Here is a 24899-nt window from a genome sequence, read left to right on the forward strand (position 1 = left end):
TCCGATTATGTCACCATCTCTGCCTCTGCCAATCTTAGCATTTAGGTCCCCCATTACCATAAGGACTTCTTGTGATTTACACATTCGTTTTGCTTTGTCTAGTGATTGGTAAAACTCTGTCATATCTGCATCTGTCGCCTCTTCTGTTGGTGCATAAACTTGAATAATATTGGTGTCAACTACATGTCCTCTTAGCTTAACCAGCAAAACTCTGTCTGAGATTGCTACGTGCCCTTTGTAAAATTTGGTTGATTTTTGGTCTAAGATCATCCCTACTCCTTTTTGGAAAGAGGTTCCACCACTCCATATGATCTTATATGTCGTGTTGTTTTCTTGTTTTGACATGGTTCCCTGCTCTTTCCATCTCATCTCTGCCAGGCCAAGAATATTTATTTGGAGCCCTTTCATTTCTTTTAGAATGTTGTTTAGTTTTCCTTTTTGGGCACAGGTCCTGACATTCCATGTCCCAATTTCGGTTTTGTCACATTTGTTAAATTTATTTCGCCTAGTAACTGGCTGACGGTTCGGTGTGACCTGACGAACATCACGCTCCCAACCGAGCGAGGCAGCAGTCTTCCGTGAAAACATGCTCCCCTTTACGCTGTCACCGTTTAACTTTTTGGACTTATTCATGCAGTTAACTCGGCAAAGTTACAAGAATGGTTTGCCATTGCCTATTCTGATTACATTGACTGATTACATGATAATAATTGGACGCATCACCGATCAGTCTTGTGTGATAAAAAAAAAACATGAAATGTCTGAGGTAACCCGTTGCGATGACATTGCGAGTGTACTATCAAGATTACCTATTTAGTAAACGACCTCCTTTATCCTCAAGCGTTTATGAATACTTAAAGTAAGTAACATGTTGCCCCAATCCTGAGACTGTTGTTATTTACGCTGCCTCGAGCCTATCAAAGTTATTATACAATATTCACCAAAAAAGGATTATAATTGCAATTGACACTGATTTTTCTTTTTACAAATAATGTAGACGCCTATGCTACTATTTTATATTTTCGTGAATAACTAATAAAAGTACACGGTATGAATTATATACAGGATGCAATCGACTCACTCCCTGTAAAGACTCAACTTTACGCACGCGCGTGACATAATAGGGATGCTCCGGTCTCTTCAACAATGAAAAATGCATTTAGCCTGTGCTATTCCGGCAAAAAGGGAGATGAGTACGTAACATTTTTTGTAAACAAACACGCCCACCCACCACCGTCTCCATCACGATGTTTCAAATGGTGAGTTGATTTAACTGATTTTCGAAATGTAAGTTGCATCACATCATAGTTACAGACCGAATAAAGAGCAACGTTTTCGTGTTGGCCTCTCACTCACTCCCTCACGTAAATTACGAATCGCATAACATTATCTCTTTTTTTTAGTCATGTCTGGCTGCCTACTACTGTTTGGCCTTGGCCTGCCTCATCATTGTTATCGTGTGGTGCATTCCGATTTCCAACGAATCCCAACTCTCTATTGTAAAAGAAATAGGTTTCAAATCTGCCGTCATAATAATTAAAATGCTTTCATCTCTCTTTATGAATTAAGAGATCATGTTGTTATTTGTTATTCGTTTTATTTCCCACCAACTTGTAAACTTACTCCTGTCTGTCGTCAGCCAGATTGCCATTTCTGAAAAAGTCACGGGGAAATGGGGGATGGGCGGTAATATTATAATTTAATATACTTTTATATTATCATCTGACTGAGAGTCAGATGTACGACTGTTGCGCTCGGTTTGACAATTTAAAGGTGACATACTAACACAATTGGTCTCAGTGTACCAAACCAAGCATGACGAGCTTGAGGCTTGTCGGAACAGATCGAACGATTTTAAATGCCCATGGATGGCCTTGAACTTGAACTTGAATAAGATTTAATTTGAGTCGGTTGTTGTGCTTTTAAATGATGCAACTGTTAAAATGTTGGGCTTCTTGTTCTAAGAAGCTTTTAACTACTTTTCTGTTGCATACGTTAACCGACTGGAATCTTGATAAAAATTTATAATGTTATCGTTTTGTGACTTGGCCGCCACTATAAATCCATTCAATGGACATGATCTATATTAACTTTCCATGTGCTCGAGGTCATTGGTCACATTGCAAAATGTGCTCAAAGTCAAAGTGACACACTTAGTGAAAAGTGTTCACAGCATTTTGAATACCTAACACCACGATTGGTCATTTGATTCATCTTGACACATGGGTATGTTTATAACATTTGTAAACAAAGCAGCGTGTTTACATTTTTGAAGAAATATCCAATCGTTGGACAGCTACAAATCATGTGATTGATGACCTGCTTTTATGAAAACATGAATATAGATCGCTCCCATTTTATTACCTACCAAGAGTCAGAAACCTTTAAAATTATAATGAAAAGGTTATTTAGATAAAGTTAAAAACGGCAGCTAATACTAATGTGCAGTGAGGAAATAACTTGTAGTACTAGATAGTAGTTTCATAATATAATATCATATTGTAGTTAATTGTAGGACTTAGTACTGGTTCAATGACCTATTATCATCCTTTAACATTGGAAAAAATAGTCATCCACAGTGTTAGGAGTTTAGTGGTGGTCGAAGTAATAGTCGTTGTTATAGTATTGTAGTTGTAATAGTGGTAGGAGAATGCTAGTAGTAGTAGTAGTAGTAGTAGTAGTAGTAGTAGTAGTAGTAGTAGTAGTAGTAGTAGTAGTAGTAGTAGTAGTAGTAGTAGAGTAGTAGTAGTAGGGTATTGGTATTAGTAGTAATAGTAATAGTAGTAGTAGTAGAAGCAATAGTGGTAGTGTTGTAGTGATAGGTTTGTGGTCTGAACTTTTTTGTTTATAGTTAATAGATCAGCCGACCATAGTCAGTGGGTGAAATGACGAAGGGTATATAAGGCTTTCCACTTCTGCCTGGAAGACTCGGGTTTGAGCCACACTTTTTGCATTTCGTCTTTTCTGAGAGCAAGGAACTAAGCCCCTATTGTTCACTTTGTGGTGCTGTGCTGTCATATCATATCATATCCTAGATAAGGGTTGAGTAGGTGTCTTGACCTTTGAATACCTGTATCTGTAATAGTACAGAAAACTAAAATATCGCTGTAAATCTCAATCAGGTTGTATACCCCCCCCCCCCAACTTGAGCCTTTATATTGTGCAATATCCACTAAACTTGCCAAAAGCACTCTACATAAATATATATATTGCCCAAATAACATGTATGGAAGAGTGAATCAAACATGAACATAGGACAAATCATATGTATCAGATATATATGGTACCAATATAAACATGTTATATTAGGTAACAATCACATGCACATCATTTAATCACAATCATACATCATAGAAAAATATGAACAGTTTGAAACTCATATAACTGTAGGTAGATAATAATCAAGCAATATAATATTCTATATAACCCATCATAATCATACAGCATAGAAAAAAGCTCTCTGTCAATGACATTCTTGAATCTATTTATGATTTCGCCCTTTTTGTCTCATTATTTTGATTATTCCAGTGTCTGGTAGTTCAAAATACAAATGAATTATTCTTATTTTTGTATTACAGCCGTTATTAAAATCTTTTATTGAGATCCTCTTGTTGATTTTACATGTGAGAATTGGACAAAAATCATTATGATCAATATTATATTTCTTAAGTATCAATTTGATTAAATTAATGAGATCTTCTCTTAAACGTCTATATTTTGGGAAAAAAACATATAAAGGCCCAATTTAAAAGAGAAAGACTTTAATAAATTTAAGAAAAGTAAATTATTGATACGACTGAATACTTTGTGTCATATGCAGTTGCTATACTTTGGTTTGGTTTTTCATGCAACATATTTACCCCCCCCCCCCCAAAAAAAAAAAAAAAAGAAATGCTCATAAAACTAAAACTTTGCATTGTAAACTTGTCGACCTATTCATTTCTTTTGCATACCCTTGTAACTTTTGTTTTGGATATTAAAGATAATTAAGATATATCGCCATAATGCGAATATTGAAGTCATATAAAAAGTCCCGTTTTGTCCCTTCTATATATTTTAAAAAAAATGAAACTGGAACAATGCTGTCATGCAAAAATCATTCCAATTAATCGACATTCCGAATAATAGATTCTGTTTATGATCTTCATGATTGGAATAACCTATCAATATTATCCAAAAGTTGAATTTGTAGCTTTGTAGTGTTCATAAGTAATGCAGATCTTTCTTTCAGTTACTTGTCTACAATTTAATATTTCCATTTTCATTAGATTCAACTTTATATATGCGTAAAATTGCACTGATGGATAAACAAATAATGAGTGACTTGTTAAGAACCACACATTTATATGGAATCATCATTACACTCCTAGACCTTAGGTATCCAATAAAAATCAAAGACATAAAAAAACTTCTTCGGCTATAGTTTACAACAAAATAACTGAATTTAAACCGATGATTCAAAACAAAATTTTCAACTTCCATCTTTCAAGTCACAACTCTGTGCAGCTGAAAATAACCGCGACTGTGAGAGTGGTGAAGACAGATGGACATGCCTCAGCCTTCATTATGATAGATCTTGTCTATTTTTCGGTCAAATTCCATTTGACCATTAACGCTTCTGATAATTTCGGGCAGGGAATTCCATATACGGATGGTGCTTAGGAAATGTGAGTTCGTGACTGCAGGACCTGGTATGGTTGCAGTGTAATGGTGATCAGTTTGGGGTTTTGTGCCTCTCACTGATGCTTCCACTTCCAATCCTTCTGTAGTTGTTACCAACTAACCTACATGCTCTCTGTCGAATTGTCTCGAGCTATTCCCCCTGCTTTTTACTTTAAGGGTCCAAAACGTGTTCACAATGTTATAAAATTGGCGTAGGAAGACTTTATAACAAATACACGTCCATAAAATGCAAAAGGTACACTGTGCCCATCACTGCAACTCTTATACTTTATACACATTTTTTCTATCACACCACACTAATCCTGTAACTGCTGTGTCATTCAATCCTCCTGGTGTTCTTGTGTATGTGGAAAACGCGTTGAAATGATGTTGGGTCTATGATGTTTATTATGTCATGTGGTAGTTTGTTCTATTTGAGTATTGTTCAAGGGAAAAAGCTGTATTTGTTTGTGTTTGTTTTTGCGAATGACTGGTGGAATTTTTGTCAATATGATGAAGCCTGGTTCAGTATCTGTTTTTTAAATTGTTAATATAGATTGGAATGTTTATGGCTGAGTGTTTGCCTTTGACTGTTTTGTGAAATAGATGTGTGCGCACATTTTCTCTACGAGACTGGAGTGTTGCCCATCTTAAAGCTGCTGTCACACACCCCTGTTCCGTCTTGCGGAATTTGTGGCAAATCTTGCTGCTCCTCTCTGAGTGTTTTCATTCTCATCTCTATATTCCATTCCTTAACTATCTTGTACTGGTTTCCTTGAGCAAGACATCTCGCTCAAGGTATTTCTTCTTCTTCATAAACCCAAATCAAAAACTTGTAGAGTGATTAAAAATAGTTTTATTTGTTTGAAAGCAAGCTCCTCATCACTCATTCGTCGGCTCACCTCATGCCTAAATTCCTATCAATTTTCTGGTACTGATATCCTTAAACAAACAATCAAACAAAACTAAAAGAAACAACCCGAAAGCTTAGTTCTAATTTGCACACTCTGCAGTGCTGCACTTATTCTGAGTTATCCCCCTTAAGCTCTTTGTACAGATGTCCCGAATCACAAACCAGTAACTAAACTTGAAGGTGGCTATGAAACAGTCCTTATGGCGGAGGAAGACTTTCGAAGCTGGGTTGACTGGATGGGGTTCCTGACCTCACGTACTGTGTCTTCTATTCCCTTATATCTGTATTCCAAAATGCGTTCTGTCTTTGTCTTGGAATGAGATTACTTGGTTTTGTCCTGGCCCTGGCCGGAGTCCTAGCTGGGAGGGAAACAGTCAAATGCATAGTTATTCTTTTGGGAGATGATATTTTTTTCCTTGTAAATCATCTCTCTGTTATGTATTATTATATTTGTTATTTTGAATGTATGATGTAAGCATTTGAGTGTATTCCTCTTTGTTGGGTTTTGTGCTTGTGTCCGGATGAGACTTATAGGTGATCTCAAACTAAGTACATTGGTGATGTGCTCTTGGAATCTGCATCTGATCCCTATTTGTTCCCAGTTCCCCTATGTCTTACTTTTGCTTGGGTGCTTTAATTGTAATTCTAGAACTTTTTACTATCCCATTTTCTTCCTTTTTACTGGCGCTGATATAACCTAAATGTGTTGCCAGCTCCGTAAAACCCTTAAAAACAAACAAAACAAGCTGGGTTGACGAAATGAATTTGGAGGTGTAGCCATACGCTAAAAAAAAGAATTTTATTTGTTTAGAAAGCGAATGCCTCGCCACTCAATCGTCGGCTCACTTCATTCCTAGATTCCATTCAGTTATCTGGTCCTGATTTTCATATGCAAGATCAGAAGCTTTATCTCGTATTGCTTACTCGGGGATCATTAAAAAGAGTTTTATTTGTTTTGAAAGTGAGTCCTCCAAACTCAGTCGTCGACTCATCTTATCCTTAGATTCAATTCCATTGTCTTATCAAGATTTCCTTGAACAAGAAGCTTAGCTCTTTCTGAAAACTCTATCTACAGTGTCATATTAAGTCAGGATGATCTTACGTCTTTTCGGTGGGTAAAACTAAAATACAAAACACGATAATTGGGATGAATAAAAATAATTAAAAAAAAAAAGCAAGAGCCTCACCAATAAATTGTTGGCTTACCGCATCTTCAACAATAGGGAATCCAGATAGTTCAGGTGGTAGAGCAATTGCTTCATGCACAAAGGGACTGACCCGCCCCCCCCCCCCTCTGTCCACCCAACAATGATTGGGTTTCTGGGTCTATAAGACCTGGTGGAAATTACTTTGCGGTAGACAAGTGTCCATAGAATAACCCAAATTTGGTCCAGTGGTTTCGGAGCCTTAGTGTTACAAAAATAATTTAAAAATTTGCCGAATATATAATGAAATTCCATTAATTATTAAAATCCATAGGGCATTGTTTTACAAACCTGAAATTATGTTGCTTAAGCTAAACGAATACTTTATAAATGTTCTGTTTAGCAGGTAAAAGTCAATCTGCCAACTCATCTTCTCTGTTTTACAAAACTGAAATTCTGGCACTTAGACTTAACGAATTGTATATATGCTACGGCACGGTGCTCCTCGCGATTCACAATGCCAACTTTTAATGGCAGATCATAATGGAGGTAATGGGTGATAAAATGGCCTTTAATTTATGAACAGTTTGAAAGTTACCAGTATATTAATCTGTTTAAAATAGATGGGGGATCGGAATAAATCAGTTTAAAAAAATAACCACCACAACTAAAATGCTTAAAACAAATCAAAACAAAAACAGCATCAACATTAAATAAATGAATAAATGAAAATTGCAACTGAAGCAAAAAAAACAAAACAAAAAAAAAAACCAAACAACTAATTAAACAAAACTAAAAAAAAAAGATAAATAAATAAAACCTCTTAAAAAAAACACACACACAAAGCAAAACAAAAAGAAACTACAAAAAAAAAAAAAAAAAAAAAATCAAAACAATCCAAGCAAACATTATTATGATTATAATGGTTATATAATATATATTCGACGAATGAATCGTTATGATATCAACGAAGCCTATATAATTATATGATTTATATAATCAAATTATATAATGCTAACATGTACAGATTTGACACAGGTCATCCGAATCGGCTCTTCAATAACAGCGTAATGTGTAATGATATAATATTATTGTAGCGTTTCATTAATAATAAGGACGTTCTGCTTGGAATGATTGCCCCCTCCCCACCAAAAAAAAAAAAGACAAATTTTATTTATTTAGGTGATGTCAAAATAGGCGCATTGATGGACTGATTTTGCAATCATCTCCTCCTTTTTTGAACGTAGCCAGCCGTCGTTAACTTTTCGCCTGACACTGGGACCGTAGATAGAATGCGCTTGGCTAAGAAGTTCACAACATTGCCATCCGGAAGTATAACGGACCAGCACACAAAACTGTGTGTAACCATGATCTTTTATAGTCTGGTTAATACAGTATAGTGAGAATCACTCACAAACGCGGATGGCAAAATATAATAACAAAGGCTTGAGTGACGTCATCTTCATTCTATCTATACATCGTAAAATTATAGCCTGACATTGACTAAACAAATGACGTCAAAAGACAGTCTTTGGCCATAAAAGAAAACAAATGGTGAGTTGTATTCAAAAGTTCAACCAATGGAATCACTTGTTTCCTACTAACGAACAACAACTCACTAGACGCTGCACAAACCTAAAAAATGACGTCAAACTATAAGTCCAAGTCGTTTTTAGTGTCAGGCTATATGATAACGATGGCTACGGTCAGTGTCCGCCATGAGTTTACGAAGGCCACGGTCAGGCGAAATGTTGATGATGCATGACAACTATTTGAACCAGTCACCTTTGTCCTACTTTTTGTTTGTTTTGTACTTTAAACTTCAATGGCAGTGATTGGTCCATATAGCGACTTCACAGGTTTTGCTATCGATGGCATGTAAATAAAATAACCTCTGTTCTACCGCTTGATCAACAGAACCAACCCAGTAAATTTAATATGATCGAGAAAATCGTGTGATAGCTTGTCGCCCATAATTGTTCCGATAGTTTAGATTCAGTTACTAAGTTACTCTGCGTCATTGCGAGGGGAAGTGACGTCACGACGGTTTAACCCTATTGCCTTCTGTAATCAGCAATCAGACCTGTAAATATATATGTTATACAGGCGGACAGTAACTTAATAGATATTAATTTAATAGGGCAGAGAAGTCGACACACTTTCTACGCTTCCGGTTCCAAAATAAATGGAAGTGTTATGCGCCCAGTCTTCCGCAGGACTGCTATTGAATGGTTTACACATTGAACGGTAGTCTGTTGTAAAGTACTTTTCACCAGATCTAACAGACCCAGCTACCCTATCACTGCTTGGTTTCACGCACAACGGGAACTTGATCAATCCTGGGTGACTTCACCCAGGATTGATCAAGTTCCCTTTGTGCGTGAAACGAGTGCTCTACCAACTGAGCTATCGGGACAACCAACCCATTTTAAGTAAATACATAACATTTATATAAAAAGTAGTTTTTTAAAATGAGCTTTTGCTAAGCGCATTATCCACCAAACATGCTCAAAGCGCTTTGCAACAGCAACACCTAACATGTAGAACGAGACATGACGCCCGTTAGGTGATCTATTACAAATTTGTTGTCCGACAGAGATAACACTGTTAACGGTCAGATACTCGTTTTACACTCGAGTACGGCGGTGAAAAAAAAAAGAAGAAAGAAGTGAATTAAGGGCCTTTTCCAAGGACTCAACTATGCGCCGCTCAGAGCGGGACTCGAACCCAGGACCGTCCTATCCGAAAGCTAGTGCTATGCCACAAGACCACACGACCGCACCTATAGACATGTAACGGCCTTCACAGATGAGAATTCAATACACAGCGTCATTAGTCTTCTGCCCAGCGAAGGCTTGATAAGATAAATTAATGTGTACATTTAACCAGTTATCTCCCTTTATCTAAAAAAAAAAAAAAACATTAAAAAAAAATTTGGCCAGAAAATCCGCTCTTCAAATATCGATCGATTTAAATGACCCTTATAATTTGGAAATATCCCTCAAATCTGGGACTTCAACGATGAAGTCTTCCAAAAGTCCCAGGTTTGAGAGTTTTAGACAATGGGCCATTTTAATCGATCGATATTTGAAGTGACGAGTTTTCTGGCCAAATTATTAAATACGAGTTTGTTCAAAGACTACGGGAGATAACCCTATCTGTAAACTAATTAACGGTGGTTACCGCTTGCCCTGAGGCTACGTGTTGGAAATGATAGTGACATTACGACTGTCCCTGGGTATAGAACTTGTCCTTTTATTTATATTTTAAGAAAAATGATCCGAAACGTAGGAGCGCAGGGGGGGGGGGGGGGGGGGGTTTCAAAGAAACGGACGCAAGGAGGTGGAAGGGGGGGGGGGGGGGTTCAAAGAAACGGACGCAAGGAGGTGGAAGGGGGGGGGGGTGGATGAAAACACATGCCGAGAGAGAGAGAGAGAGAGAGAGAGAGAGAGAGAGAGAGAGAGAGAGAGAGAGAGAGAGAGAGAGAGAGAGAGAGAGAGAGAGAGAGAGAGAGAGAGAGAGAGAGAGAGATATATGTCTGTGTGAGTGTGTGTGTGTGTATGTGAGAGAGTGTGTGGTTATGTGTTAGGGGTGGGGGGGGGGGGGGGGGAGAGTAGTGGGTGGATTAAGAATGAGTAATAGAAGGTGATGATTGTGGCAAAATTGACCTTTTATAAATAAATCTTTCTTTTAGCTCCGTATATTGATATCTTCAAAATCATTTTTTGTACAATTATATTTTTAACATAATATTATCATTCCCGTAGATGACCATCATGGATTTGTACTAACGTGTACACTGCCATTCTCTAGAAAAACACATGTTTAAAAATTTGGCCAGAAAACTCGTCCTTCAAATATCGACCGATTTAAATGACCCTCATCTTGGCTTTAAAAAAACACTCTCGCACACCACGAAGTCCCAGTTGGAGAGGGTTTTTTCCCCCCAAGATGAGGGTAATTTAAATCGATCGATATTTGAAGGACGAGTTTTCTGGCCAATTTTTTAATATGGGGTTTTCCAGAATACGACAGTACTGTAATTTCGTATCTTCTCTGAAGTCAATAAATAGGTCAATAAGTTATCTGCCCCTCGGTGGAGGCTGTCAAGGTTACACATAGTTTTGTGTGTTGGCCCGGTATACTTCCGGATGGCAATGTTGTGAGATTCTTAGCCAAGCGCATACTATCTATTGATACTGGCTAAAAGGCTGCATCATCATCATCATCATCATTGCCTTTTTCACCCTGGGTCAGGGTATAGGCCACAGACAAACAGTTTCCATCCTTCTCTATCCTGAGCCAACTTTTTTATCTCATTCCAGGTCTTACCACTTCTCTGTATATCAGCTTCTTTAATTCTTCTCCTTCATAAATTCTGTAATTCCAGAAACTCTTCGGTCGCCCAAGCTAAAAAAAGGATTTAGTTTGTCTGTCTGTGTTTCTGTAACGGTTTGAGTTTAACGGAAAGGGGTGTTAACCCTTTGCCAACCCCCAACCTGGAGGACCAGGTGACTCAAAGATGGGGGAATCACACACCATTAGTCGCCTTTTACGACACGCTGGCTTGGCGTTGGGCTATTCTTGACCCTCTCAGTTGAGGGACCCCGGACACCACACGGGGAAAAAGGCTCCATACACGCCCGGTTTTGATCCTGGTTCGTACCCCGATCAGGCAAACCGGGGTGAAAACGCAATGTGTGGCCAAATACCTGGCCGATAAACCTAGGTACGGTCGATCGCCCGCAAAGCCCGCTTTGCTTAATATTTTTCGAGGCGATCGGCGATCGGGGTCGTGGCAGTATAAAAAATTGGACAATTTTTTTTCGGATTTTCGCTGTTTTGACGTCAGATTCGTAATCAGCGTCGAATTTACTATAGGTTTGATACCAAGAACTATGTTTTTACTCCAAACATTGATGAAATTAGAAATAAATTTTAATTAATATTGAGGCTATGTGGCCGACAGAAAAGTGCCCCTCCCTGTTTTGTGATGGATCAAGTGGTATGACTCTCGCTTTCGGATCGGAAGGTTCAGGTTTCGAGACCCGCTCTGAGTGGCGCAGAGTTGAGTCCTTGGAAAAGGCTCTTTACTCACATTCTCTCACCGTACTCAGGTGTAAAATGAGAACATGGCCGTTCGTTGTCTTTGTTGGGAAAAAATGTCAGATCGCCGGACAGGCGTCATGTCTCGTCTTTCAAGTCTAATATTGCTGTTGCCTTGGGACCCCTTGTAAAGCGCTTTGAGCACGTGGATATTGCGCCAAATAAATGCTGTGTTATTATTTTTTTTTTAATAATATTTTTATAAATGTTGCGCCAGGAAGAGGTAGATGGCAAAAGTTTCGTTCTTGTTCATCGTAAAACTTATAAAGGATTTCATACAAAATAAAAAATAGTTTTCATAATTTTCAATGTAATGATATAATAATATGCCAGTTCTTTTTTTTTTTTTTTCCTCCTCACCCGTTGACGCGACATGACGGTCGACCTTGACACAGACATTTGGGATTGGCAGATGCCAAAAAGCCTTGACTACGTGATGACAGGGGTGGGCATTGTAACCTTGAATTATAATCTACAAACAAACGCCCACCCCCCCCCCCCAAAAAAAAAAAAAAAAAAAAAAAAAAAAAGAAAAGAGCTGTGTACGTGTGTGTGTGTGTGGTGGTGGTGGTGGGGGGGGGGGGGGGTGCGAATGCGAGTAGTCCCGAGGAGTACCCGTTTTTCCTGCCACGGGAACACTGTCGATTTGTTTTATAAATAATAATAATAATAAATAATAATAATAATAATAATAATAATAATAATAATAATAATAATAATAATAATAATAATAATAATAATAATAATAATAATGACGATAAATAAAAAATCTTTATTGTCCACAAAATGGAAAAATTTCCGTGGTCTACGTTGCTTTTAAACTTAAATCGGATTGCAAATGTATTGATGTTATGCGGATTGGAAAAATACTCACGACATCTCCATCGGGGTATAACATATTAACACACAAAACTGCAAACGCGAACGTTCATTGTCTGATTGATATAACTTAGTGATAAGTTAATTATAAAATGCTGTCTAAAAGCAATAACAACGGGTTGACTAACGTCAAATTCATTCCTTCTATTGATGCTCTGTGTTAAATTAAAATACTCACAAAGTCCGCCAGCCAGAAATATCACTCCAGCCCAAAGATCTACATGGAACCTTGAACGTTATAGTCTGATATATTTTAATGAGAACTAATCATAAAAATGGGTGTCTAAAAACAATAACAATGAGATGAGTGACGTCAATTTGGTTTCTTCTATAAATATCCAAGAACTTCACTCACTCCATCCGCTCTCTCCTCCTTCAATACATATGAATCTATTCTCTCATCACTTTTTTGTGCGGCTATGCATGTGATCTTGTGAAATGACACTCGCCTTTGGATCGGACGGTACTGGATTCGAGTCCCGCTCTGAGTGGCGCTTAATTGAGTCCTTGGGAAAGGCTCTTTACTCGCATTCTCTCACCTTGTTCACTGTTAAAATGAGTACCTCGCTGTTTACAGCGTCGTCTCTGTTGGGAAACAATTGCAATATCGCTTAACAGTCATGTCTCGTCTAACATGTTTTTATGTTGGCCAAAGACCCTTATAAAGTGATTTGAGCACCTTTATTGAATATAGCGGTATATATAGCGCAAGTAAATTTTTCTCTCTTTCTCTTTCTCTCTCTCCCCCCCCCTCTCTCTCTCTCTCTCTCTCTCTCTCTCTCTCTCTCTCTCGACATGTTAGATTATTATAGCTATTGCTACATATGATGCGAATATCTTGGACGGTTATTGATGCTATGAGTTTAGGTAAAATGCTCACAACATCCACCAGTCGGAAATAACGTCTTACTTACTTATGCCCGTCGACAACAGTCCTCCATCTTCCTCTGTCCTGGGCCATCTTCTCCAACTCTCCCCAGGTGTGTCCCATCCTCTTCATGTCCGCCTCCAGGTCTCGCCGCCAGGTGTTTCTAGGCCGCCCTCTCTTCCGTTTTCCCTGGGGGTTCCATCTCAGCGCCTGCCTAGCGGTGTTATTGGTTGGCTTCCTCAGGGTGTGCCCAATCCATCTCCATCGGCGGCGTCTGATTTCGTCTTCTGCTGGCATTTGAGATGTTCTCTGCCACAGGTCTGCGTTGTTGATCCTGTCTGGCCAGTGAATCTTGAGGATCCTTCTGAGGCAGCTATTGATGAAGGTCTGTACTTTTCCGGTGGTGGTCTTCGTGGTCCTCCAGGTCTCCGCTCCATACAAAAGGACTGACTTGACATTTGAATTGAAGAGTCTTATTTTGGTTCGGGTTGACACCACCTTGGAGCTCCAGATGTTTTTAAGCTGCAAGTATGCTACCCTCGCCTTGCCAATTCTTGCCTTTACGTCTGCATCTGTGCCACCCTGTTTATCTAATATGCTGCCTAAATACGTGAAGTGGTCAACCTCATCCAGTTCGCTCTTGTGCAGTTTGATTGGTTCTTTACTATTTGTGTTTATTTTGAGGACCTTTGTTTTACCCTCATGGGCCCTGAGTCCGATTTGTGATGACTTTGCTGTTATCTCTGTTGTCTTGTCCTGCATTTGTTGGTGATTGTGGGACAGCAAGGCCAAGTCATCTGCAAAGTCCAAATTGTCGAGCTGGTCGAACAATGTCCACTGAATCCCATTTCTCCTACCTGCCACTGCTGACTTCATTGTCCAGTCAATCGCCAAAAGGAAGAGAAAGGGTGACAGAAGACATCCCTGTCTGACTCCAGTGTTCACATTGAAGCTATCTGTCAGTTGTCCCCCATGGATTACTCGACAGGTCACTCCCTCGTAGGAACTTTGGATCAGGCGGAAATAACGTACCGTCATACAAAACTACGAGTAACCTTTAACTTTAACGTTAAAAGTCTGATTGATATAATTTAGTGAGAACTAATTACCAAAATGACTGCCTTAATACAATAACAAAGAGTGGAATGATGTCAATTTCGTTCCTTCAACAGTCTAATTGATATAATTTAGTGAGAAGTAATCACTATTGTGCGCAAGACGAAAGATAGAATAACAGACAGTAACTGGGATCGGTTCTGTCGGCCACATAGCCTCACTATTAATTAAAATTTATTTTTAATTTCACCAATTTTTGGAGTAAACACACAGTTCTTAGTATCAAACCTATTGTAAATTTGAGGCTGATCACGAATCCGACGTGAAAACAGCGAAAATCCGAAAAAAATTGTCCACTTTTTTATACTGCCACGCCCCCGATCGCCGATCGCCTCAAAAAAATATCTCCCCGTATGTGGGCAAAAATCATCTGCGATAAACGCAGGGATCGGGTCACAGCGATAGGTCATCCGTACCGCTACAGCGGATGTCGGCGTCTATGGGGGGCTTAAGAAACTCACAATATTCCCATCCGGAAATAGAACGGATCAACACATAAAACTATGTGTAACCTTAAACGTTTATAGATAGTATGCACTTGGCTAAGAAGTTCACAACATTGCCATCCGGAAGTAAAACGGAGCAACACACAAAACTGTGCATAACCATGATCGTTTAGTGACAAGTACTCATAAACGCGGATGGCAAAAACCAATAACAAAGACCCGAGTGACGTCAACTTCATACTATCTATAGATAGATCGAAGTTGACTAAACTGTATTAAGCAGACTATAAACCTTCAAGGTTACACACAGTTTTGCGTGTTGGCCAGTTTTACTTCCGGATGGCAATGTTGGGAACTTCTTATCCAAGTACATACTATCTATAGTCTGGTTAATACAGTTTAGTGAGAATTACAAACATGGGTGGCAAAAAACATTAACAAAGGCCCGAGTGGCGTCATCTTCGTTCTATCTATACAAATATATGATTATCATCCATATCAGTGGCATAGATAACCTTGTAGCAATTTTTATCAATTTGTACCTGTGCCTATCGCCTACCAGGTCAATAACTTATCATATGACTTTCCGTGGAGGTTTTCTTCTTCTTCTTCTTCCTTCTTCTTCCTCCTCCATCGATCGACTTTCTCAAGCTCTAAACCTTCATGTTACATGACTTGATTATAACACAGTTTATCTCACACGACACATTAATCGTTGTTTGTCTTCTCCCTCCATCTGACATTTTGACTATTTATTCTCAACTGTACTCTGAAAAAACACATTAAAAAAAATTGGATTTTGGCCAGAAAAAATAAATCGTCCTTCAAATATCGATGGATTAAAATTTGAAATCGACTCTCATCTTCTCCAATACGTTCAAAGAAGTCTTCAAGTGACTCTTCGTTGGAAGTCCCAGGTTTGAGAGTTTTTGACAAGATGGGAGGTATTTTAATCGATCGAAATATGAAGGACGAGTTTTCTGGCCAAATTAAAAAAAAAAAGTTTTTTTCTTTGTCTGTGTCCGTCAGTAATGGTTTTCTCTGATATTTATTTTCATTGTCATTTTGGCCAGTAATTTATACCTGAAATATCGATTGATCAAACTTTTCAAACCTGAGAGTTCCCATAATTGTCAGGGTTAAGATATAATTTAGAGAAGTTATAATATTTAACAGCTGATATTTGACGAAAAAGTTTTCGGGCCAAATTAAAATTAAAAAATATATTACTACGTTTTGTCGGCGTACTATTAGTTTCTCCTTGTGTGTTTAAAAAAAATAGTGTGCGTGTGTGTCAGGGTGGGAAGGGGTGGGGGGTGGGGGTATGTGAGCGTTTATGTTTGTGTGAGTGTGAGTGTGTACGTGAATATGTGTTTATTTTCTTGTATATATTTTGCTGACTATTCCGACGACTTCATTCACTCGAGGGGTTGCTCCGTATTTTATTCTGTGCTGTTTGAGAAGGCCATGTTATTCTTATTTTGATTCTGATTCTGATTCTTCATCTGTGCGAAATGAATTCTACAAAGTTGATTTCTGCCAACGGTGGAAATGGTGAACACGACTCAGTAAATAAAGAGAAAACTATTATCCCCGTCTTTACCGTCAGTAATGGAAATGGCACCCAGGGTGGGGTTACTCTAACAGAGGTACGTACGTACGACGGGCATTGGGAGCGATGTCTACTGAGTGAATGCGTTTGTAGCCAAATTCATTCCCTTGGTTGGTGGTCAAATAATAATTTTAACAAATAGATTTCAGACCAATCAAAACTCGGTATTTTCAACACACCCTCAAACTCACTCGGACAAACATATTCAGTTCCTAAATTGGTGGCTATTAAAACCAATATATTTCTGACCAATCAAAACCCGGGATTTGTGACACACTCTCAAACCCACTCGGACAAACTTATTCAGTCCCTAAATCGGCGACCAAATAATGATTAACCAATAGATTTCTGACCAATGGAAACTCGGGATTTGTGACTCACCCTCAAACCCACTCGGACAAATACAGCTGTTTGTTTACAAACAATGACATGAAAGAAGTTGACGTCACTCTGCTCTTTGTCTTTGTTTTCCGACAGCGAGTTGTGTGGCTGGTTCTCACAACATGCGCTCAATCAGACTATTGATAGTATGCACTTGTCTAAGAACATTGCCATTCGGAAGTATAACGGAGCAACACACAAAACCATGTGTAGCTTTAAACGTTTATAGTCTGCTTAATACAGTTTAATGAGAATTACTCGTCAACGCGGATGGCAAAAACAATAACAAAGACAAGAGTGACGTCAACTTCGTTCTATCTATCAACGTTAAAGGTTACACATAGTTTGTTTTTATTTGGTTGTTGTAATGGTACGATTGATCAGACGTGTAGAACTATTGAGTATTTTCCTCTAACACATACCATCGATGGTAAATACTGTCTGAGTTGAGTTTGAGCACTGAGTGCCATTTGTTTACATTCGGCTCCGCGAGAACTATCTAGGACTGGCAGTTTGACGTCATTTTTAGGTTTGTGTAGCGTCTATTGAGTTGTCGTTAGTAGAGCTCAAGGTAACAAGTTATTTCATTGGTTGAACTATTGAAAACAATTCATGATTTGTTTTCTTTTGTGGCAAAAGGCCTGATACTGACCAAAAAATGACGTCAAAATGCCAGTCTTTTGCCACAAATGAAAACAAATCGTGAGTTGTATTCAATAGTTCAACCAATGAAATAAATTGTTTCCATGATCACTACTAACGACAACTCACTAAGCGGTTCAAAAACCAAATAATGCCGTCAAACTGCTAGTCCTTTTGGATTTCAGTATCAGGCTATGACATAACGATGGCCTACGGTCACACACAATATATATTTTTTTCCCCTCCGTTTTTCCATCGACAGGACAAGCTTCTGGGCAAGAAGTCGGGCAATCCAGACGCTTCCCCTCAAGATGACTACGGCAGTAAGATCAGCAGCGACAGTCACAGCGGGCACCTCCACGAGAGCGCCCGAGAACGGCTGGACAGAATCACGTCCATGAGCAGTAATGAGTCCAGTACGCTGAGCTTTCATGACGTCAACTACACAGTCATGTCAAAGGTCAACCCCTGTGCCAAGGGGGTGCCCAAAGATATTCTCAAAAACGTTAAGTAAGTACGTGCGTGTTAATGTGTCAAATTATCATTCATCGTCATTGTCGTTTGTCATGGTTGTCGTCGTTGTTGCCTTCATGATCATCATTATCATCACCGTCGTCGTCGTCGTCATCATTATCATCATCATCATCATCATCATCATCATCATCATCATCGCCATCATCATCTTCATCCTCCTCCTCCTCCTCCTCCTCCTCCTCCTCCTCCTCCTCCTCCTCCTCATCATCATCATCATCATCACCATCATCATCATTTTCATCCTCCTCCTCCTCCTCATCATCATCATAAAAGGATGACGTTTTTTAGGCGAGTATAACTAAACAATCCGTCCTTAACATCCACGCCATATCATCTACCTGTATGAATGAAATGAAAACTATGGCCTTCTTCCATGTTCTTCGAGCTTCCAACGGTGTCATTTGCATTCCATCCAGTACTCCTACATGCCTTGAAATTCGACGCCAATGTTATGCAAGGAAAGGACAGCAGATGCAACGTGTATTTGTATAATAATTTTAACAAAATAGAAATAGAAGACGAATAAAAGTGCGAACAAACGTTGTTCGTTGTTCGTGATTGTTAACCAGTTCGCGGACGTGGTCTGGGAAAAAAAACTTAACTACGCCACTACCACATCATCTAATTCATCTGTGGTGTTTCATTCATCCTGTTTTGTTGATAAAGGGGAAACCCGAAACGTACATTTGATCTGTTTTTGTAATTAAATTGAAGCTTACATTCAATATCACATTATTATTTATTTTTGGAGAAAAAAAAAAACAAACAAACACGACGTGTTAAAAAAAAAATATCAATTACATTTAGAAACAACAACCGAAGAACTGATTTCAACACAACAAGGAAACACCCAACTGCCTCACATGATGACATTCTAAAGATAAGAACACTTGCACTAGACAGAGATTTATGGAGGCAAATTACTAACTGGATAATAGAAACGGTCTGACAAACGCGGAAGTGACGCACACATTCACGGCAAGCGTCCATAGAGACTGCGCAGCCATTTTCATTCATTAAAAAAATTGGCCAGAAAACTCGTATTTCAATAAATATCGATTTAAATAACCTTCGTCTTGACATATGCGTCTCAAACCTGGGACTTCACGAGGTCTTCCTTAGGTCCCAGGTTTGAGAGTTTAAAAAACATTTTTGTTGTTGTTGTTGTTGTTGCCAAGATGAGGGTCATTTGTGCGGCTATGTGGTCTTATGGTCTTATGGACGCTCGCTTTCTGATCGGAAGGTCTTGGGTTCGGGCCTCTCTCGGCGCATAGTTGAGTCCTTGGAAAAAGGATATTTACTCACATTCTCTCACCGTACTCAGGTGTAAAATGAGTACCTGGCCGCTAACAGCGTTGTCTCTGTCCGAAAAAAAATGCTATATCGCCTAACAGGCGACATGTCACGTTCTACATGTTACGTGTTGCTGTTGGCAAGGGACCCTGTAAAGCGCTTTGAGAGCACGTTTAGTGGATATTGCGCTATATAAAAGCTCATGCAAGTAAAAAAAAAAAAATTAAATCCATCGATATTTGAAGGACGAGTCGTCTGGCCAAATTTTAAATCCAAATTTTTCCAAAGTACGGCTGTTAAGTGCTTAACGTTATCTTTCAAAGTTTGTTCACACTTTTATCTTCTCTCTCTCTCTCTCTCTCTCTCTCTCTCTCTCTCTCTCTCTCTCTCTCTCTCTCTCTCTCTTTCTCTCTCTCTCTCTCTCTCTCTCTCTCTCTCTCTTTTTGTGTGAATCACTATGCTCTTGGCTGCCTCTTGCTTGCATAATATTATGTTACAAATTTCACCTTTTGTCAGTTTATGGATTCTCGGTTTCAAATTGACAAAATGACAAGTGTGGAATTTGTGCAGAGGATGTCTTTTACTTTTTAGTTGAGCATTAAAAAAAATTATAGCGCAATGTCCACTGTCCTAGCGTGCTCAAAGCGCTTTACAGGGGTTCCCTTTGCCAACAGCAACACGTAACGTGTAGAACGTGACATGCCGCCTGTTAGGCGATATAGCATTTTTTTTCCGGACAGAGACAACGCTGTTAGCGGCCAGGTACTTATTTTACACCTGAGTACAGTGAGAGAATGTGAGTAAATAGCCTTTTTCCAAGGACTCAACTATGCGCCGAGAGAGGCCCGAACCCAAGACGAGATTTGCCGCCTCTTAGGCGATATTACAATTATTTTATTTTGAGAAGCGAGAACAATGTTTAACCACACAATCATTAAGCGGAGAGAAGAAATTAAATGTGATTCGCGGGGAATCGAGGGAAACCTGACATTTATTCATTACATTTTGTTTTTAGTTTAACAACGTAATCTTAGAAGTTAAACATCGTAAGAAAGACGAGAAGCGAAAACTGTTAAACCACACAATCGTTAAAGGGAGAGAATAATTTATGTGATTGGCAAGTAAGGGAGAGAAACGTGACATTTTCATTACTTGTTAGATTAACGTAATTTTAGAAATTAAACATCGGAGGGGAAGCCTGGGTATTGAATTTAAAAAAATAAAAAATAAAGATACTTTTTAATGTTCGGACTAAACAAATTCATTTTTGTTTTGTTTTGTTTTGTGTTATAAAACGTAGACCTAGCCGCGGCTAACCCTTTCCTTACCAACCATTTTCAGAATTTTCCCCAAAATTTCACACCCACCCAACACAAAAATATGTTTTTCTTACTCAAACAGAAATGAAACAAATACATTCTAGAGTGTCTATGCATAATATTGATCAGCAAAATGAACTACAACACAGTGTCACATTTTTATAGCTATAATAAAACTTTTTTCTTTATAATAATAATAATAATAATAATAATAATAATAATAATAATAATAATAATAATAATAATAATAATAATAATAATATTATTATTATTATTATTATTATTATTATTATTATTATTATTATTATTATTATTATTATTATTATTATTATATTATTATTATTATTATTATTTTATTTATTTAAAAAAAAAATTAATCTTAATGATAATAAGTGCTGGTTGGATCGTAACGAATGTGGCGATTTTCCTATGGTTGGTAAGGAGAGGGTTAACCACGAGGGTCAAACTTCCCCTGTTATGTAAATTATTTACCGGTGTTGTGAAATCATGACTCATTCCCTCCTCCCAGTCCTAGATAGCCATCTTAGTTAAGTCACACAAAGCAATGAGTCCCACAGATCCTGAGCATTACACACAGTTTTAACTTATAACTCACTCAACCCTAACACCGACTATATCCGTAGTATACCCGGGGTTACTTGTACCCCATGCCTATTTATTACATTTTTCTGAAACAAATTATAGGCGTCGTATCAAATCTAATGTTTTTAGTTTTTACATGTTAATGGTAGTTGAATAAAACCATATATGTACATGCTCATTTTTAATACATTTTTTTTTTACAATTTTGAAAAGTATAAAAAATCTTTGGGATTGAGTGAGTTAACGCGGTCGACTCTCCCCTTACAAACAAACCCAAAACAAAACAAAACACGGTGTCGTCAGGTGTCGCGATGCAGTTCCCTCATCAGGTTTGAAGTTATTATATTTCCAAATTCACTTCTTCTTCTTCTTCTTCTTCTTCTTCTTCTTCTTCTTCTTCTTCTTCTTCTTCTTCTTCTTCTTCTTCTTCTTCTTCTTCTTCTTCTTCTTCTTCTTCTTCTTCTTCTTCTTCTTCTTCTCGATTGTGTCCTTGGGTAAGGCACTTTGCACACGTTACCTCCCACTCGATTCAGGTATGAATGTGTTCCTGCTACATCATTCGTCATTCAATGACAGATATTGTAAACATGTTAGTACAAACGGACGCATAAGAACCGACTCGTACTGTACGAAATGGAAATTAATGGTTCCATACGGCCCGCAAGGGGAAATAAATGAAACATTGAGAAACGCATTGAGCATGGTTAATCCATGGAAGTTATATAATATAAATGCTCATATTTATTTTATTTGTATTCCATTTTCAAAACTCAAAACTGGGTAATGTAAATGGTGCTGTTCGAAGGTCGAAGAAATAAATAACAACGCCATTATCACATTATCTCATTCGTCTGCAGTGTTTCATTCATCCTGTTTTGTTGATAAAGGAGGAAACCCGAAACGTCCATTTTATCTCTTTTCGTATACTAATTTAAAGCTCGCATTCAATTTCACATTGTCACTTAAAACTCAAAACTGGCATATTTTTACCCCCCCCCCCCCGTTTTAAATAAAAAACCAACGAAACTTTCTCCATTTCAGTGGCATCTTTAAGGCAGGAATGAACGCCGTGATGGGACCCACTGGTAGCGGAAAATCCTCGTAAGTAAATCTAATATATTATTATTATTGTTCTATCTATAGATAGTAACGTTTTCTGGGAGTTTTATTTTTCTCTTCATTCTGTTTTATATTTATTTTCTATTTCTTGTTTATGTTTTTTTTTTCTTTCTTATTTGTCTCCTTTTTATGTTGATGCGAAAAGATTCGGTGGCCAGTGATTGGCTGTTTGGTAAAGGAAGAAATAATATAAACATATTAATTACAACAAAAGCAATTCCAATCTGTTCGGATTTAAATCTCTCTCTCTCTCTCTCTCTCTCTCTCTCTCTCTCTCTCTCTCTCTCTCTCTCTCCTCTTCCCCCAACTTCATTTCACAAACACCCCAAAAGTCGCTCAAAGCCAATCCCGACACCCCTACAAGAAGACCCAATTCCTCCCGCCCCCCCCCCCCCCCCCCAACAAGATTCGGTGTTTGATCGTCTTTTTTAATGGACGTTTAATTTGACGGCCATAAAAATTATCTAACCAACCAGTTGAAATCGCGAAGAATGAGAGTGCTGTGCTGTGATAACATCCACGTCAACGATAATATCGTGTTGGTACACCGTAACGTTCGTGAACCTAGTTAATAGACAGATTGCGCATCAGGGCGCTAACGGGGCCGATTAGATAGACGACGATTGGGATTGTTTGGAAATTTTATAATTTTATGATAATTTCCTTATTTTCCGGTCGATGTTCTTGATTTATATATCGTTTTTCATTTCTCAATGAGACGAACGCACTGATGTAACTCGATTGATTCAAGAGTTTAAAACACATATTTCGTGTTTTGATTGTGAGTCCAGCCGTACTAAGAATTCACGAGCGTTGAGATATGACGTAACTATACATACAAGACCTCGTTCTCCACGCCACAGTAGGGCTTCCATTCATCGCTTTCGGTCAATCGTGGTCTTTGAAGTTACACAACATATACCGCCTGTGATGCCTGTACATAAATCAAGGGTTGAGCTGACTCATGTTGACAAGCGAGCTATCAAAAGAGCAATCCGTTGATTGGTCAAAAACTCAGGATTTCATATAAGGACACAAGTTCTGGAAAGCGATATCCATCCACCTGTCAGTGGACAGAACTGATATGATGAAATTAGGGATCCATAAAATGTTATATCATGGTAGGCTCCACCCTCTATTTCTATTCTGGCGTAGATGTATAAGGCGATAGCATTTCGGATGTCATAATGACTAGTGGGCAAAGGGTTAAAGCTTCCAAACAATCCCAATCGTCGTCTATCTCTAGCGGGACCCGTTGGCTCCCTGTCGCGCAAACTCAGTAATAAAGGTCACCATGGCCGTAACTCTTCGAAGAAAAGAACCCGTGTCCTGAACATGTTTTTTTTTCTTCTTCAAAATATCTATGTCGTAAAATATATTTTAAAATAACAGATGTCATAAAATATTTACAAACTGTTTTTCAAATAACAGGTGTTGTAAAATATTTACAAACTGTTTTTCAAATAACAGATGTCATAAAATATTTATAAACTGTTTTTCAAATAACAGATGTTGTAAAATATTTACAAACTGTTTTTCAAATAACAGATGTCGTAAAATATTTACAGACTGTTTTTCAAATAACATATGCCGTAAAATATTTACAAATTGTTTTTCAAATAACAGATGTCTAAGCTATTTACAAACTGTTTTTCAAATCACAGATGTCGTAAAATATTTACAAACTTAAAAAAACAGGCAGAGTTCCTCCGTCCACAATGAATCTATACAAATGTGTTACGTTATTATTTATGGCAGTGCATCTTCCCGGCAAACTTCCAGAAAATGGAGGAGCGCTGGGAGAAGGACAACGCATTTTCTCATATAAAAGTGAATGTTTCTTTATTGCTCTATATATAATCGTTATGTTTCCTCTCTTTATTTTATTTCAATATTATTATTATTATTATTATTATTATTATTATTATTATTATTATTATGATGATGATGATGATGATGATGATGATGATGATGATGATGATGATGATGATGATGATAATAATAATAATAAAATTGAGCTTTTATATAGCGCAATATCCACTAAACATGCTCAAAGCGCTTTACAAGGGGCCCCCTGACCAACAGCAACACATACCATTTTGGACGGGACATGTACACCCTTTAGGCGATATTACTTTTTTTTTTTTTCGGACAGAGACACAACGCTGTTAACGGCCAGGTATTCATTTTACACCTGAGTACGGTGGGAGAATGTGCTGTGAGTAAAGAGCCTTTTCCAAGGACTCAACTATGCTCCGAGC

The 24899-nt window shown here is 38.1% G+C and overlaps 1 pseudogene across 1 annotated transcript in view; it reads left to right on the forward strand.

The window, feature by feature from the left end:
* Positions 1-24899, forward strand: part of LOC144973367 (broad substrate specificity ATP-binding cassette transporter ABCG2-like) — a 100796-nt pseudogene that overhangs the window by 14826 nt on the left and 61071 nt on the right. The window contains exons 2-3 of the transcript XR_013645540.1: positions 18033-18280; positions 22561-22620. The product of XR_013645540.1 is annotated as a broad substrate specificity ATP-binding cassette transporter ABCG2-like (transcript). The remainder of the gene's footprint in view (positions 1-18032; positions 18281-22560; positions 22621-24899) is intronic.

Source organism: Berghia stephanieae, chromosome 5, assembly GCF_034508935.2.
Source record: "Berghia stephanieae isolate SIO BIC M18660-M18661 chromosome 5, UCSD_Bste_1.3, whole genome shotgun sequence".
In the NCBI taxonomy this organism is placed as follows: Eukaryota; Metazoa; Mollusca; class Gastropoda; order Nudibranchia; family Aeolidiidae; genus Berghia; species Berghia stephanieae.